Here is a 16,672-nt window from a genome sequence, read left to right as displayed (position 1 = left end):
TCTTCTTTCTCTTTCAAGAGAGTGAGAGCATGAGTGTGAGCAGGGGGCAGGGAAGGGCAGAGGGAGAGAGAATATTAAGTAGGGTCCCTACTCAGCTCCGAGCTAGATGCGGGGCTCGATCTCACCACCTTGAGCTGAAATCAAGAGTCAGAAACTTAACTGACTGAGCGACCCAGGTGCCCCCTTTCATTTCCGTTCTTGTTCTTTCCCGCTCCTCCCGTCCTTCCTCTTCCTTCCCCTGCTTCGTTCCCTTCTTTCCTTTTCTTCTTTTTGCTTCTTTTCTCCCTCCTCCTTCCTTTCCTTCCCTTTCCCTCCCTACTTTTCTTTTCCTCCCTCTCTCTCTCTTTCACTATTTATTTGGTAAAATGCAAATTTTTGAAATGTTACTGAATAAGAAGTTAATTCAAGCACGTCGCACAAAAGAAGTTCAAAGCATGAAAACTCCATACTTCAGCACCCCCTTGACATTTGGCTTCCCAAACAGCAAGTCTCATAGTACTCTACACTTATACAGATGTACAGATGAGTATTTGTAGGCAAATGGTATTCTACTATCTTGTCCTGGCTTTGTCACTTAGTGATACAAACTGCCATAGGAAGGAGCACTGTAAAAGGTTTAAGTCACACACACTCTGTGAGGAGGATGCTCTGAGACCCCAACCCACTCCACTTTCGCTGGGATGGAAACTATGGCGACCCAAACAGGTGAATGTCAATACAGAAGAAACACTCAACACTATCTACTACTCCTTGTAAGCCATATCTCTTCCAGGGGGAAGAGTATCCTCACCATATAAATGAGACTCTTACTGCTTTTTAGGCATCCAGTGTTATGTGGAGCATACTTCTGTTGAAACACATGGTCTTACACTGAAAAGGACTCTGCATAAGTCATTCATTTGTCATAGGCCTCCTGCCATATTGACACTGGTCCATCAACAAACTTGTCATCTAGGGATTACAGATGCTAGATTGTCTTTTCATCTAGTTCTTACTTCTGTGTCTTGTCCACAGGATACTGTGATGGTTAATTTTATGTATCAACTAGACTGGGCCGTGGAGTGCCCAGATATTTGGTCAAACATAATTCTGGATGTGTCTGTGACGGTGTTTGGGTGTGACATAAACATTTGAATCAGTAGACTGAGTAAAGCAGACTGCCCTCCCTTATGCGTATGGCCCTCAGCCAATCAGTTGAAGGCTGGAATAGAACAAAAAATTGACCCTCCCCCAGGTAACAGAGAATTTCTCCTGCTTGACGGCCATTGAACAGGGACATTTGGCTTTTCTGCCCTCCCACTCAAACTGAAACATGGCTCTTCCTGGGTCTCCAGCCTGCCAGCCCTTAGAGAGCCTTGCCTCTCCTGCTTCCCAGGCTTTCAGACCCGGGCCCAAACCACACATCGGCTCTCCTGGGTCTCCAGCTTGCTGACTGCAGATCCTGGGACTTGCCAGCCTCCCTAATTGCATGAGTCAATTCCTTACAATAAATTTTTTTTTCTTTCAAATTCTTATTTAAACTCTAATGGGTTAACATACAGTGCAATATCGGTTTCAGGTGTAGCATTCAGTGATTCATCACTCACATACAGCACCCAGCGCTCATCACAACAAGCGCCCTCCTTAATACCCATCACCCATCTAGCCCATCCCCCACCCACCAACCTTCAGTTTGTTCTTTATCTTTGAGAGCCTCTTATGGTTTGTTTCCCTCTCCCTTTTTTCTCCCCCCCCACGTGATCATCTGTTTTTTTTCTTAAATTCCACATGAGTGAGATCATATGGTATTTGTATTTGACTGACTTATTTCGCTTAGCATAATACACTCTAGCAAGACTAAACCAGAATGTCTAAGAGTGATACAACTATTAAGAAGGAAGAGGATATGATTAGCTTAGAGGTCAAGATTGTGGTTACTTTTGGAAGGAAGAGGAGGCTGTGATTAGGGTGGGACACATGGAGCGTTTTCCGCAGTGTCTGGCAAATCTCTCTTTGTTTGAATCAGGATTTTTTAAAAAAGATTTTATTTATTTATGTGACAGAGATAGCCAGCGAGAGAGGGAACACAGCAGGGGAGTGGGAGAGGAAGAAGCAGGCTCCCAGCGGAGGAGCCCGATGTGGGACTTGATCCCTGAACGCCGGGATCACGCCCTGAGCCGAAGGCAGATGCTTAACAACTGAGCCACCCAGGCGCCCCTCGAAAATCCAGTTCTTAATTACACTTAATATTCTTCCTTTTTTATATCCAAAATGGTTTAGCACAAAATAAAAACATTACCATATGATAAAATAAATCAATGGTGGTAGATTCACAGTATTCAATAAATGACAAAATATGTAGCAAGAGTGTTAAGACGTGGGAGCCAGCTCTGCCTTTTTTTCCCCTACAGGTTTTATATAAACTTCACCAATAATTGTCTACATTTGCCACTGACCTCACTGACTGTCAGCTTGGTGGCACTGCATGTGTGTATACATGGCTTTCTCTCTGATGCACACCTAAGAGTTGAATTGCTGGGTCATAGGCTACATGAATTTTCAAATTAAGGAGATAAATCCATTCTCAACAGTGATATATAAGACATCTTGTCAATCCATAGCCTTGACAAATCTTGACATCATTTCAGTTTGCATGAGATTGAGATGATCTCTTTTGGGCTTGGTGTTTGCTTGAAAGGAAGATTTTAAATTACTGCTTTAATTCCTGTAATATTAGCAACCCAATTCAAGCTTATAATACTGTTCTCAAGTCAATTCTGGTTAAATTCTGTTTTTCTAGGAATTGGTCCATTTTGCCTAATTCATTACAATGGGTATGCCTCACATTCATTACCTTTCTCATCTCTGTTTTATCTGGGTTAGATTTCTCTTTTTCATATATCATTTTTATTTTGGTGCCTCCTCTTTCTTGAATCTTGCCGGAGTATGTCCACTTTGTAATGTGTGGTCCTCCCCCCGCAAAAGGACCAATTCTTGTCTTTGTTTTTCTCTCTGTTTTCTCTTTCATTTATTTACACTCTATTTTTATTCTGCTTTCTTTTTTTGTGAAATCATCCTGCTCTTCAAATACCTTGATGTACCGGCCTGTGGACTCATATTTTTTTTTGCAGTACAGGCTACTTTTTCCAGCAGTGGCTATGGGGAAAGGGTCAGAGGCCAGACCTCACTCTGTGTTCACTTGAATGAGTTCAGAGTCACTACAGGGGGAATAAGCCCCCTAGAGTGGGGGAACTTCTCATTTAATCACCCCCCACTCCACCATGCTATTTCTTCACAATGAAGCTTTATCCTTCATAACTCCATCCCCTCCAACTGTACAACATCTGGAAAGGCACCTGCCCCACAGGTTAGGGGTGAAACAGGAAGGTGAGTGCTGGAGATCAGTCAGTCTGTACCTATCTTCCTCTGGTCCTCAGCGCTGTCAGTGCACTGTCCTGATTTAACTGCTGAGAACCCCCCGTACCGGGGGTCTGAACCTCTGAATGGTTACTCAAAGTCTTCTCCAGACCTTAATATTCTCTCTTGGAAAGTGATCTTGGCTGAGGGGAGCCAGCAGCTTGGTTGATACTGAAGCTAGAACTTGGAGTTATTTTGTCGGAATAAGTTTTGTAATCACTGTGTTTATTCACAGTGTCTCTGCTATTGAGAGCGTTTGAAATATTCAAACTGCTGTAAGGTATTTAAAGTGTCCAAAAGAATCAGTTACACCAAATTTCTTATGGAGACTTTAACCATTCGGGAAAACCCAATTAGGTCAGCATTTAATCTCTACCTGTTTAAGAAAAAACGACTTTCCTACTTTTTTTCCCACTAGACATGTATGCTCGATGAACTGAACATTAAGGCCAAGTCCAGGTGGGGGTGATTTTCTATGTACAAAAGTTTTCTGAGGCTTTCAAGACTCCATCAGCAAATGGAAATACATTTAGTTGAATAGATATCGTATAAGGTTCGAGTAGCTCAGTGACCAAAAATGCCAATTGAGACATCAGTAAGACACCATCATTTATTAATCAAATTAGAAAAAAAAACTTTGTCAAGATTCTTACTTTTGGGAAGTGTGCAATGGATGAATGCTTGAAAGGAATCTTACATCGTGGAAGGAAAATACATTGGTGCAAAACTTCAGGAAATGATATGAAATAAGTATTCATAGTGAAAAATGCTGATGATGCAATTTTGTTTCTGGGAATGTACCCTGAAGAAATAGCTCTAAATACATATATATAGCAGAGATACTACTTAATAAATGTATCACTGTAGTTTTACTTTTTGTATTCAGGTGTATCTGACTTTTTAAGCTGGTCTGATGCATCTATCTATGTGTAGAGAAAGGGATGGGGAGCTGACGCTGTTACAGCAGAAACACAGAGATAGAAAGAAAAAAAAACCAATCCTTAAGTTTTGACTCCCAAATAGGATTTTTGAGTCAAGAAAAATTTTCAGTTGGTTTGATCGTCATCAGGCCAACTAAAGCAAAAATGACATCATTCAAATACAAGAAAGAAAAGCACATCGATATATTTTTTTGAGAGAAAAAGATGTCCAAATTTGTACAGTTCCCATTAGCGTCTTATTTAGGTCAGGGTTCGGTCGTATGGCTCAGGCTGTGCTTGAAGCAGTTCAAGCAGGAAGGAGTTACAGAATTGTCGAAAGCGTTGGGGAAACAGATTCTTGTGTGAGCTTTCACGAACAACTTCCACAGACTCACCACAGAACCTGGCTGTCTGGACACATACTATCTCTTAGGTGGTCACGAGGCCCCTGGCTCTAGAATTACGCGATTATTGCCACAGTCGGGATCAGGACAGTGCTACCGGGAGCTCCAGAGCCGTGTCATTCCTGCTCTGGTCCACGCAGACTGAATGAAGGCCCTGGATCCTGCTGTCTCTCAACATCATGACTGGATCCTGAGGCAGCCGCAGACAACTGCATGCCTGCACAACCACGCTTGCCACCAAACATGGGCCACATGGTCTCAGCCTCTGTCTCACTTCCACTTCCTTTTCTTTTATGATTTATTTATTTACTTTAGAGACTGAGTAGGGGGAGGGGCAGAGGGAGAGAGAATCTCAAGCATACTCCTCACTGAGCGGGGAGTCCGATTCAGGGCTGGATCTCACCACCCTGAGATCATGACTGAGTCAAAAGCAAGAGTAAGACGCTTAACTGACTGAGCCGCCCAGGAGCCCCTCACTTCCACTTCTTAAGTTTTGCATGGATGTATCTGATGGTCTGATTTGAACTCACATCCAGAGTTCTAATCGCAAGGAAGCCTGGGAAATACAGTTTTTGTTTTGCAGCCATTGCAGAACAGAAGGAGGGTCGAATGGCTCTTGAATGCCAAGCCACTGTACCATCACACATAACGAAATCCAGACCCGGGGGGCTGCACAATATTGATCATGAGAAGATATGCCGTAGTGGACATTGTCCCCTGCTTCCCCTAGATTTCCCGTGATCCTTTTAATTGTTTCCATACACTCCTCAGTCAGCTTTGATGTGTTTAGCTTTCAACCTTCTTCCCACCTGTCAGTTGGAGGCCTGCCACTGGACTCTGGAAGTCAGCTCTGCCCACAGGTGCAGAGGCCTGGAACTGTAGAGGAGTTTATGTACCTGTGGGGTGGCCTGTTATGGACTGAATGTGTGTGTCGTTCCCCATAGCCCAAATTCATTTGTTGAAATCCTAACCCCTGAGGTGATGGTAGTAGGAGGTGGGATGTCTGGGAGGTGATGGGGTCAAGAGGGTAGGAGCCCTCATGATGGGATTACTACCGTTATGAAAAAGACCCTGGAGAGTGTCCTTGTCCTTTCTGCCATGTGAGGACACAGAGAGAAGATGGCCTCCCGTGAACCAGGAAGTGGGCCCTCGCCGGACACCATGTCTGCTGGCGCCTTCATCTGGGACTTCCCAGCCTCCAGAACTGTGAGAAATACATGTTCATTGTGTAAACCCCCAGTCTGTGGTATTTTTTTATAGCAGCCTGAATGCAATAAGACACAAGCCTCAGCCAGCAGCAGCTGCAGAACGCACTAGAATGAAAGCCTAGCCCCTTGTCTCTGACCGGGACACAACCCCCGCACTGCACTGCAGAGCTGCCCTGCGGGGTCAGGCGGCAGCTGTCTTCCTAAGGACTTTACCTGCAACTGCAGCCTTGCTTGCCTTCTCCCACTTCCTTCTCCTGATGCTTTGTTCCCATTTTTTCACCCATTTATCCCAAGAGCACTTCCTTCATAAATCAAATACACAGGGACCCTTGCCGCGGGGTGCGTTTCTCAGGAACCCAACCCTGAAATGGCCCATCCGTCATTAAGGATCATAGGAAGGGTAGCAGAGATGGATAGAGAGGGAGCGGATGGTCAGTTATGCAGCCTGATCTCCCTTCTCTAACCCTGGAGTTTAGGATGGGAAGGTCGGACACCATCCTGCAGAATAGAGCCCTTAGCATCCACTGCAGCCACCTTCCAGCTTACTTCCCCGTACAGTCAAAGCTGGAACCTTAAAAACCACATTTCTCACATTTCCCTGCCTCTAGAGTTCTGCATGTGACCCAGTTTCTTGAGCATCTTAGCACTGAAACCTGGAGGCAGCAACGTGAGTTAATCGTTGCATGTGGGAAGAGCTGATTATCTGGAAAGTACCAGAGCTGAGGCATTTGATGTTCAGCTGGGGTGGAGCTTCTGGCTCCCAGGGTCAAAGACCTCAGTGGTGGGTCTGTGATAGGGCTGTGTGCTTTATTTTCCCAGACTGTACTAACTCTTCATACTTTGATCCTCAGAGTATAGCATCTAGGTCCATCCTTTGGTCCTTTTAGAATATCTACCTAACATATTTTGGGGTGCCTGGGTGGCTCAGTCGGTTAAGCATCTGCCTTCAGCTCAGGTCATGATCTGGGGGTCCTGGGAACGAGCCCCGCATCGGGCTCCACGCTTGGCAGGGAGTCTGCTTCTCCCTCTCCCTCTGCTGCTCCCCTTGCTTGTGTTCTCTCTCTCTCTCGAATAAATAAATCTTTAAAAAAAAAGAATGTCTACATACCATATTTTAATACACATGTTGTGCTAAATTCGTCCACGAACCCTGTTGTCTGCAACTATGAATCCTGGCAGACGCAGGAGGTATTTAAGAGAGGTTGAAGATAAAGCTGACAGGGGGTCATTTTCCTACTTGCCCCAGAAACAAGGGACAGTGGAGTGATCAGAAAGAGAGAACTAGAGCTAGTATTCCAAAGCTGCCCTTGGTTCTTAAATGGCCCCAGGAAATTTCTGCATGTCCCCAGTGGGTTGCCTGGAGTCTAACTGGGTAGTATACCAGAGTGCGTTGCTATGGCTCTGGTGTCTACAACTGAGTAACAATCACAGTGGGTCGTAGGTTATGAAAATGGCCACAAAATATTTCTTCCCCACTATCATGCCCTTCGGTAGTGTGTTCTTAAACTTGCTTTAGCCACCGGGATGTGTGCAAACATTATGTAAACGTTAGCTTGGAAAGCAATGGCACAGTGGAGTTTGCCCTCTTTCTGCTTTTGGAACTTGGCTGCCATAGGAAACGGTCCCGGCTAGCCTGCTGGATAACAAGGGATCCATGGAGTAGTCACCCCCACAGCCTCTGCCTAGCACCAGACGTGAGAACAGGGCCCTCCGAGGCCACCCAGCCCCTGGCTGACCTGGCAGCTGACCACAAATGCACAAGTAAGCTCACGTGAAATCCCTTGAGCCCAACCCAGACAAAAGACCGCCCAGCAGAACCAGGAGCTACATGGTTGTTTTAAAACACTATATTTTAGGGGGGTTTATGATGCAGTGAAAGCTGACACATATCAAGACTTCAGAGGTATCTCAGGCACCACTGGGAAGTCAGATTGGGCAAAGTTGTCAGGAAGACAGGCCACAGATTGCATCGGCCCCCAATTCCCGCAGCAGATGGTAGCAGGACATACAGGGCTGGGCTCCCATCAGTACCGTCTTATGGACTCCATCTCTTCCCCCAGGCCCAGGAAGTAGAGGAAGCCCTACAGCTTCCTTAGGAACAATAGTAGATGTAAAGGATATCTGAAATCTGGGCTTGTCCAAATAAAACTCACCCTAAATCATTAGACTAATGGAATTTACCAGGTTGGACTAAAACTTAATTTTTACTCTATCTTGTGAGGTGCGGACAAATATACCAGTTAAACAAAATGAAGGAGTCAGTGTAAGGTGACCCTGCATAGGCAAGACAATTTTTTAATAAATTGTTAATTTCAGTATAATTTATGACCATGAAAATTAATGTGTCAAACATTAATTAAAGAATGAAGAATGCTTAAACAGTCCATGGTACAGCATTTGATGAAATTTTTTGCAAAACCATCTAGAATGTCATTTGTGAAGATTATGTAATAGTGTAGAAAAATATTGCTCTGTAATATTAAATACAAAATCATTACATAATATTGTATATCCAGTATGACTTACAGTTATGTTTTCATAAAACGAGTCACCTTTGCAAGGAGAGTAGGCTAGAAGAAAGGATGCATAATATTCAAGGTGACTGTATGTAATAGGGAATGGGACTAGATGGGAATTTTTGTCCTATATTTTCCAGATTATATTTGATAACAAGGAGTTGTGTTTGTGATGTTGATTTTGAAAAATGTACACTGTACTACATGATTTTAAAAGTCTCTTCTAGATCTAAGATTCAATGATTCTAAGAACTCAAAGCCATTCACTAACAAATGGTTTAACGACATGATGTCCTGTGCAATAATTTAATTATTCTTGTTTATTATAGCCAGTATTTAATAAATATGAGTGCTTTCTTTGCAGTCAAATAATTTACTGTTGGCTGGAAAAATCTGCATTCATACTATTACTATTATTCTTCCATTTCTTAGTTATAATTAATTAATTAATAATTAATTCCTGTCTGGTATTGTGGGATATCAATGAAGACTAAAACATGTCAAGACAAAATGAGAATATAGCACTTTTAGTGTCTCATGCTTGTGGAACATATGTAGGCCCACAACGGGAATATGCATGTCTGGAGGGGAGAGAAAGTATCTTCCAGAAACCCAAGGCAGAGAAAAGAAGCTTCAGGTTTCTAAGAAGAAAAGACTGGCATTCAGCTGGTTGTTTTGTAGGCTTTGCGGAAGTTTTTTTGCTGCAAGAGAATTCTGAAAAACAATGTGATACTGTAGGCCTGGACTTGTTTATTTCAATTTTTAAGAACCATAACATTTTTGTTATTTATGAAACTTTGGGAAGACTCTCAAGGGAAATGGGGTAATAGAAGAAGCCAGGTCTTTTCCTTATCTCACTAAGGATGGAAGGTCTCTTAGATATAAAGAGCTAGAAACTTAGGTGTAGCAATGTAGAAAAGTTCATAGGAGAGGAACATACTTGTGTGTGTGTGTGTGTGTGTGTGTGTGTGTGTGTGTGTGAGAGAGAGAGAGAGAGAAAGAGAGAGAGAGAGAAAGAATAGGATCATTTATTCTCAAGTTCACAGCTGCTCAAATTGCGGCCCACAGACCTGGTCTGCAAACGATGCTCAGTCCCCAGTTATTCCTCATTCATGCATAGGCACTTGGAGCAGGCTTGCCTTAATTGGTTTATTTGTTCTCAATGGTTCTTGAAAGTTAATGTGATCCCCTAAGCTGAAGTATATGCTTGTTAATTCAGGGGCTCTCTCTTACCAGTCTTTGCTGCCTCAGTTATTCCCCCCAAATTCCCAGAGCCCTTAATGTGCCAATACTTGGTGGCGTTCTGTGACTTCTAGTTTGCGTGTTGCCTTCTGTTAGAGGGACACAAAAAGCATGGTGTGGGTGGCCCAGTGTTTTCTAGGCTTTTTTTTTTTTAATCATCTAGATTATCACGACTGCCACTTTTCTCCAAATGACCCCAGAATCCCTCTGGTGGAGGGGTAAGTTCAAATGACTGCCCTCATACTGTACTCAGGATCACTGTTGCCTCTCCAGGGCCAAGGCTTATGGTATCGGTTTCGGATCTCTATGATTGATATTAGGTTTCTATGGTCCTCAGCTGACACGACATTCATCAGTCATCTTCCGTAGCTGTTTACTGTGGCACATTTACTCCGCTTCTTTCTATTCTCAAAATGAGGTATCTGCCAGGAGCATCACAGGCTTTTATGCAAATGAACTTCTGACCACCTGTTCCAAACTAGCCAGACATGGCCAGCCAGATTTGTATCCCTGCTTTTTTTTTTTTTAAAGATTTTTCTTTCTTTATTTGAGAAACAGAGAGCAGAGTGAGCGAGAGAGAACATGGCGGGGGGGTGGTGGTGCAGAGGGAGGAGACTCCCCGCTGAGCAGGGAGCCCAACATGGGGCTCGATCCCAGGACCCTGGGATCAGGACCTGAGCCAAAGGCAGATGCTTAAGCAACTGAGCCACCCAGACGCCCTCCCTGATTGTTTTTTATCTGGTACTAGGAATGTGGCTCCTGCTGCTGCTGCTCCTATGGCTCCTGGCAGGACAATGACACTCCCAGGTGTGTAGCACTTTACACCTTACAAAGGGATTTCCAATCAGTGAGCTCACCTCTCTCTAAAACCTGAGATCGGTATTAGCATCACTTTTGTAAAAATTTGTGGTTTCCCCTTTCAAGGCTGTAGTGCCAGTCGTAGAGAGAAAGAGAGGACGAGTTAGATGAGAGGGAGAGATGGGGGGGTTGTTGGTGGTGGGGGGGTGGACTTTCCGAGGAGCAGAATCTGAGTGAGGTTGAAGAAATGAGAATGAGAGTAGACGCAGGGTGAGCCGGTAAGAAGTCCTGTGCTCTGGCAATGCTGAGCACGGGAGACGTTTGGGAAGGTGAGGGAGGAACTGTCTCCGTCATCCAGGTGTGGCTTGTCTTCCGTTCCTATGTCTCTTCTGTCATTCAGTTTCCCCCAGAGTGCTGCCCTGGGAAGCAGAGGTGCTGGGGGTACAAGGATGATCATTTCACTTTTAAAACTGATGAAGGGAGGGACTGCTACTTAAACGCAGCACGTTACTCTAATGCAGGGAAAGTGAAATTTTTGTGGCGCCGGAGAAGAAGAATTGAGAGGTTGTGAAAGAAGAATGGACATAAGCAAAGAGTAATTAAAACTAGCAGTTTTCCAGAGTCCATAGTCTGGGAAACAAACTGAGGGCTTCAGAGGGGAGAGGGGTGGGGGATGGGATAGGCCGGTGATGGGTAGTAAGGAGGGCACGTATTGCACGGAGCACTGGGTGTTATACGCAAACAATGAATCATGGAACACTACATCAAAAACTAAGGATGTACTGTATGGTGACTAACATAGCATAATAAAAAATTAAAAAAAACTGGCAGTTTTAATTAAATGGCTCAGAGGTCAACTGATGGGTTGCATATCATACAGCTACTAAGAGCTGAAGCCAAAATGTGAATCAAGGTATGTTTGGTAGCAGCCCTGAACTTCATCCCACCATGTAACACTCTGTCTCACCTGCATGGTAGGGCAGGGTAATATTTAGAGACTGCTGAAAGAGCTAAGACATTTTACCTTTACTTCCTCATAGAAGGTTTCCATTCCAGAACACACACACAACAGAATCAGAGTCTTGGCTTTTGAGTGGAAAAACAAAGCCAGGTTTGTGGCTTAAGACAAAAGATCTGGAAGATTATATTATCAGTAATAGACAGCTTTTGTGGACTCACGAAAAGGGGGACAAGCCTGGAAGACAGGAAAGAGCTTGAACGTCAGGGCAGTTCCTAAAAAGAAGCTCTTTCCCTGACCTCCCTGCCCAAATTAGGCCAAGCCCTTGTGGGAAGGGGAGACTTGAACCCCACAAAACCACTAAAGGATGTCTTAGGTTCAGACTGACAGTCACATTCAAAAGATACCATGGGCTTCACACAGCCCCAAGTGTACATAGCTTGAACCACAGAGGCAGGGCAGGGAGATTAGCGTACACAACTTACACCACAACAGCACAACAAAGGACTTACAACTCCAGGCACAGCTTCTAACGTCTTTAATCATTCCACACAGGGACTTGCAAGGTCACAAGAGACGAGGTTGAGTATACATGGACTACGTCAGATCAGGGAATACTCTGGGGTCTCGGTAGCATTTATACTTTCAGAGTATTATGAACCTTTCAGGAGTACATGACTAGATCCCATTCTCCAGTGCTCCTTAACCTCATCAATGACAGATTACACAAGTAAACAATGAACAATCTCAATAACCAAAAAACCATGTGTAGCCTGCCCACATAACAGGGCTCAGTACATAGCAATCTCAATAGGACCCTTGTTCACCTTGGGTCTGGTGTACTTCTACACACTCTTTGAGTTAATGTTGCAAGAGGCTAGGCCACGGGTCCAGCATTCAGGGGTCCCTGAGACGGGGAAACTTTTATAATTCACCTATTAATGGTATATAGGCAGACGTGCCTGAGACATCTCTATGGCATTCAAGTATCACCCCACAGGACCTACTAGTGGCCAAGAAGATTTGACAGAGAGTCAACCTGCTTGAAAAGGGCTTGCCATTGGTGAAAGGAGATATAGTAGCCTATGTCGACTGATGACCAAAGAGCACAATGGAATGAAGAGGAGAATTAGAAGATGCCAAAATGGATAAATGATGATCATGCATAAAGGTTGTTCCCCACCCTTCATGCTTAGAATTACAAAAGCCCATTGCCTAATCTATAGATGTAACCCCAAGGGAAAACTTGAGGTATCTAAGAATGAGTTTTAGCCATCCGGCTGGTTGTTGGGTTGTGATAGATTGAAATTATTGGCCTTAATTATGTACCCTCCATTTGTCCATGACCTTTGCCATATAATTTGTAGAATCTCACATAGAAGGCTGAGAGTGTACTTCCTCACACTTTGACTTTGGGCCTAGAAATATGGTTTGCTCGGCCAATGGTGTATAGGTAGAAATGAAAGTTTGTGAGTTTCAAGCCTAGGTCTTGAGAGGCCTGAATGTTTTCATGTGCCCTCTTGAGCCTCCACCATCACCATGAAAAGAGCCTCCTCTAGGGAGCTGCTGCTCCTTCTCTCTGGACTCCAAAATGCACACACGTAGGGTAGAGCCACCCAGCCATGCTCAGTCAGACTTACAGTTTCGAGGAAAGCTATCCAGCCAAACCCTGAGAGGTGAGCTTATAAAACATGTATATTATTGTATTCCCCTGAGATTTTGAGTTTAATTCTTATGTTGGATTATTTGCACAATAACTGATACAGGTGCATGGAAAACTGCATTCAGTTTCAGAAAAATAAGGTTAAAATTTTAGCACATACAATTTTTTGTGGACTGAGATTTACCCCTGACATTTTAAAGTTTTAGGGAAGTAAAAGGAAGCATGGCACATGAAAAAATGTTTAACATTTTTAGCCAGCAGGGAAATGCAAATTAAAACCACAAAGGGATATCACTACATATCTATCAGAATGGCTAAAATAAAAATAGCGGTAATACCAAATGCTGGTGACGATGCAGAGAAACTGGATCATTCATAGTTAATGATAGAAATGTAAAATGATACAGCCACTCTGGGAAACAGTTTGGCAGTTTCTTTGACAACTAAAACTACACGTACCATATGTATTAGTTGGCTTGGACTGCCATAACAAAATATCCCAGGCTGGGTGACATAAACAATAGAAACTTATTTTTTCACAGTTCTGGAGGCCAGGAGTCTAAGATCAAGGTTTCTGGTGATAGCTCTCTTCCTGGCTTTCTTCTCAACATTTCCTCATATGGCCTTTTCTCAGTACATGCATATAAAAAGAGAGGGAGAGAGAGCTAGCTAGCTCTCTGGTGTCTTCTTATAAGGCTATTAGTCTTACAGTTATTGGGACTCCAGCCTTATGACCTCATTTAACCTTAATTACTTCCTTACTCCAAATACAGCCACACTGGGAGTTAAGGCTTCAACACAGGAATATTTGGGGGGGCGATGCAAATATTCAGTCCATAACACCATTCAATCTAGCAATTCATTCCAGAGATATGAAAACATACACAAAAACCCGTACACAAAGGTTATAGTAGCCTTCCTTGTAATAGACAAAAACTAGACACAACCCAGATGTCCTTCAATGGGCAAATGTAAACAAACTCTTATACAAACAATGGAATACTGCTGACTGATAAACCGGAATGCACTACTGATGCACACGATAACTTGTATGAACCTCAAAGGAATATTTTGTGGAGTGAGAAAAACGGAGTGCAAAATGTTAAATATTCCATGATTATGTCATATTATGTTGTCAAAGTAATGAAATTATGGAAACTGAGGACAGATGGGTGGTTTCCAGGGATCAGGAATGGGGAGGGCAAAGGAGTAGGTGTGGCTATAAAGGAGTAGCAGGAAGGGGCCTTTTGGTGATGGAAAAGGTCTGTATTTTGATGTGGTGATGGATACACAATTCTAAACAAATATGCATAGAACTGTACACACAGACGCAAGCAAACACACATCATACACAAAAGAATGCAGGGAAAACTGATGAAATCTGAATAAACTCTGTGCATTGTATCAGTGTCAACTTTCTGGTTTTGATATCGTACTATCGTTATACCACGTGTTGTTACTGAGATGAAGGGTACACAGAAGTCCCCTGTACATTTTTGGCAATTTCCTAGAAGTCTATCATTATTTCATAACAACTTAAAAGAGTTGAACAAATAATGACCAGGGAGAAAATATCAAGTGAAATAAGTTGTATAAAATGGTAAGGATGGGGTGCCTGGGTGGCACAGTCGGATGGGTGTCCGACTCTTGGTTTTGGCTCAGGTCATGATCTCGGGGTCCTGGGATTGACCCGTGTCAGGCTCCATGCTCAGTGTGGAGTCTGAGATTCTTTCTCCCTCCTGCTCGTGCTCTCTCTCTCTAAAATGAATAAATAAATCTTTAAAAAAAATGGTAAGGACAGCGCAAGTACAATCAACTATAAAAATAAAATAAGTATTTGGAAAAAAGACTAAAAGGACATGTGCAAAAAGTAATAATGGTTGTGCTGTGTCAGTAGAATTATGTGGGTTTATCTTTTCTTTATTTATTTTCAAAAGTTTTGATGTAAAATTTATAAGATAATTCCAAAAAAAGGACATATAGTATATTTCCTGAAAGACAGAAATAAGGGCAACACTGATTTTCAGATAATCAGAGCATCTCACAATTGAGAGGAACACAGCAGATGTCTCGTTCAACCCCCACCTCACTGAGTAGGTCAAATGACAATAAACCCTTTCTTTGGTCACCCAGGCTTTTTTCAAGTTGGATATTATTATTATTATTATTATAAAATTATTATGTTAAGTGAATCAAAATATACCTTTCTGTTAACTTTAGCTTTTGTAGATGTTCAAACATAAATCACTTTTGAGTTTGTTAAATATATTCCTTTTCTTGATTATGGTCATGATTTCTTGGTAGTATGTTAAAACTGATGAAATTATATATTTTAAATATGTACAATTTATAAAACGACTATTATACCTCAATAAACCCAGTTTTAAAAAAGGAAATATGGGGAAACCTAGAAAGTATAAAAAGAAGTCCTCTTTTATTAAGTTTTTTATTTTTTTGTTTAAATTTTATTTTTTTTTAAAGTAATTTCTGTGCCCAACGTGGGGCTCAAACTCACAACCCCAAGATCAAGAGTTGCATGCTCTACCAACTGAGCCAGCCAGGTGCCCCTAAAGTTTTTATATTTTAATTCCAGTGTAGTTAATGTACAGTGTTATATTAGTTTCAGGTGTACAATATAGGGATTCAACACTTCCATACATGACCTGATACTCACCATGACAAGTGCTCCTTATTAATCCACATCACCTCTTTAACCCATCCTCCACCCAGCTCCCCATTGGTAACCATCAGTTTGTTCTCTATCATTAAGAATCTGTTTCTTGGTTTGCCTCTTTCTTTCCCCCACCTTTGCTTGTTTTTTCCTTAAATTCCAAATATGAGTGAAATCATATGGTATTTATCTTTCTCTGACTTATTATGCCTAGTATTATACTCTCTAGCTCCATCCATGTCATTTCAAATGGCAAGATTTTGTTCTTTTTCATGGCTGAATAATATTCACACACACACACACACACACACACACACACACACACACTCCACATCTTCTTAATCCATTCATCAATGGAGGGGCACTTGGGTTGCTCCCATATCTTGGATTTTGTAAATACTGCTCCTATAAACATACTGGAGCATGTACCCCTTTGAATTAGTGTTTTGTATTCTTTGGGTAAATACCCAATAGTGTGATTACTGGATCATAGGCTAGTTTTTTTTTCTTTTTTGAGGAAATTCCATACTGTATTCCATAGTAGCTGCACCAGTTTGCACTCCCACCAATAGCAACAGTGCACAAGGGTTCCTTTTTCTCCATATCCTTGCTAGCACTTGTTTCTTGAGTTTTTGATTTTAGCCATTCTGACAGGAGAGAGGCCATATCTCATTGTAGTTTTGATTTGCATTTCCCTGATGGTCAGTGATGATGAATTGCATGACTTCTTTATATGTTTTGGATATTAACCCATAATTGGATATATCATTTGCAAATAAGTATACAAAGATAAGCATCATGAAAGACAATATTATTTAAGAAATAATTGGTGAAGAACAAGGAGGAAAGTGAGAGGAAAAGGGAAATAAATTTCGGTTATTTGCAAGTGTCGTGAA

The sequence above is a fragment of the Ursus arctos genome, chromosome X (genome assembly GCF_023065955.2).
Source record: "Ursus arctos isolate Adak ecotype North America chromosome X, UrsArc2.0, whole genome shotgun sequence".
NCBI classification, from domain to species: Eukaryota; Metazoa; Chordata; class Mammalia; order Carnivora; family Ursidae; genus Ursus; species Ursus arctos.
Note: the sequence above shows the minus strand (reverse complement) of the source record.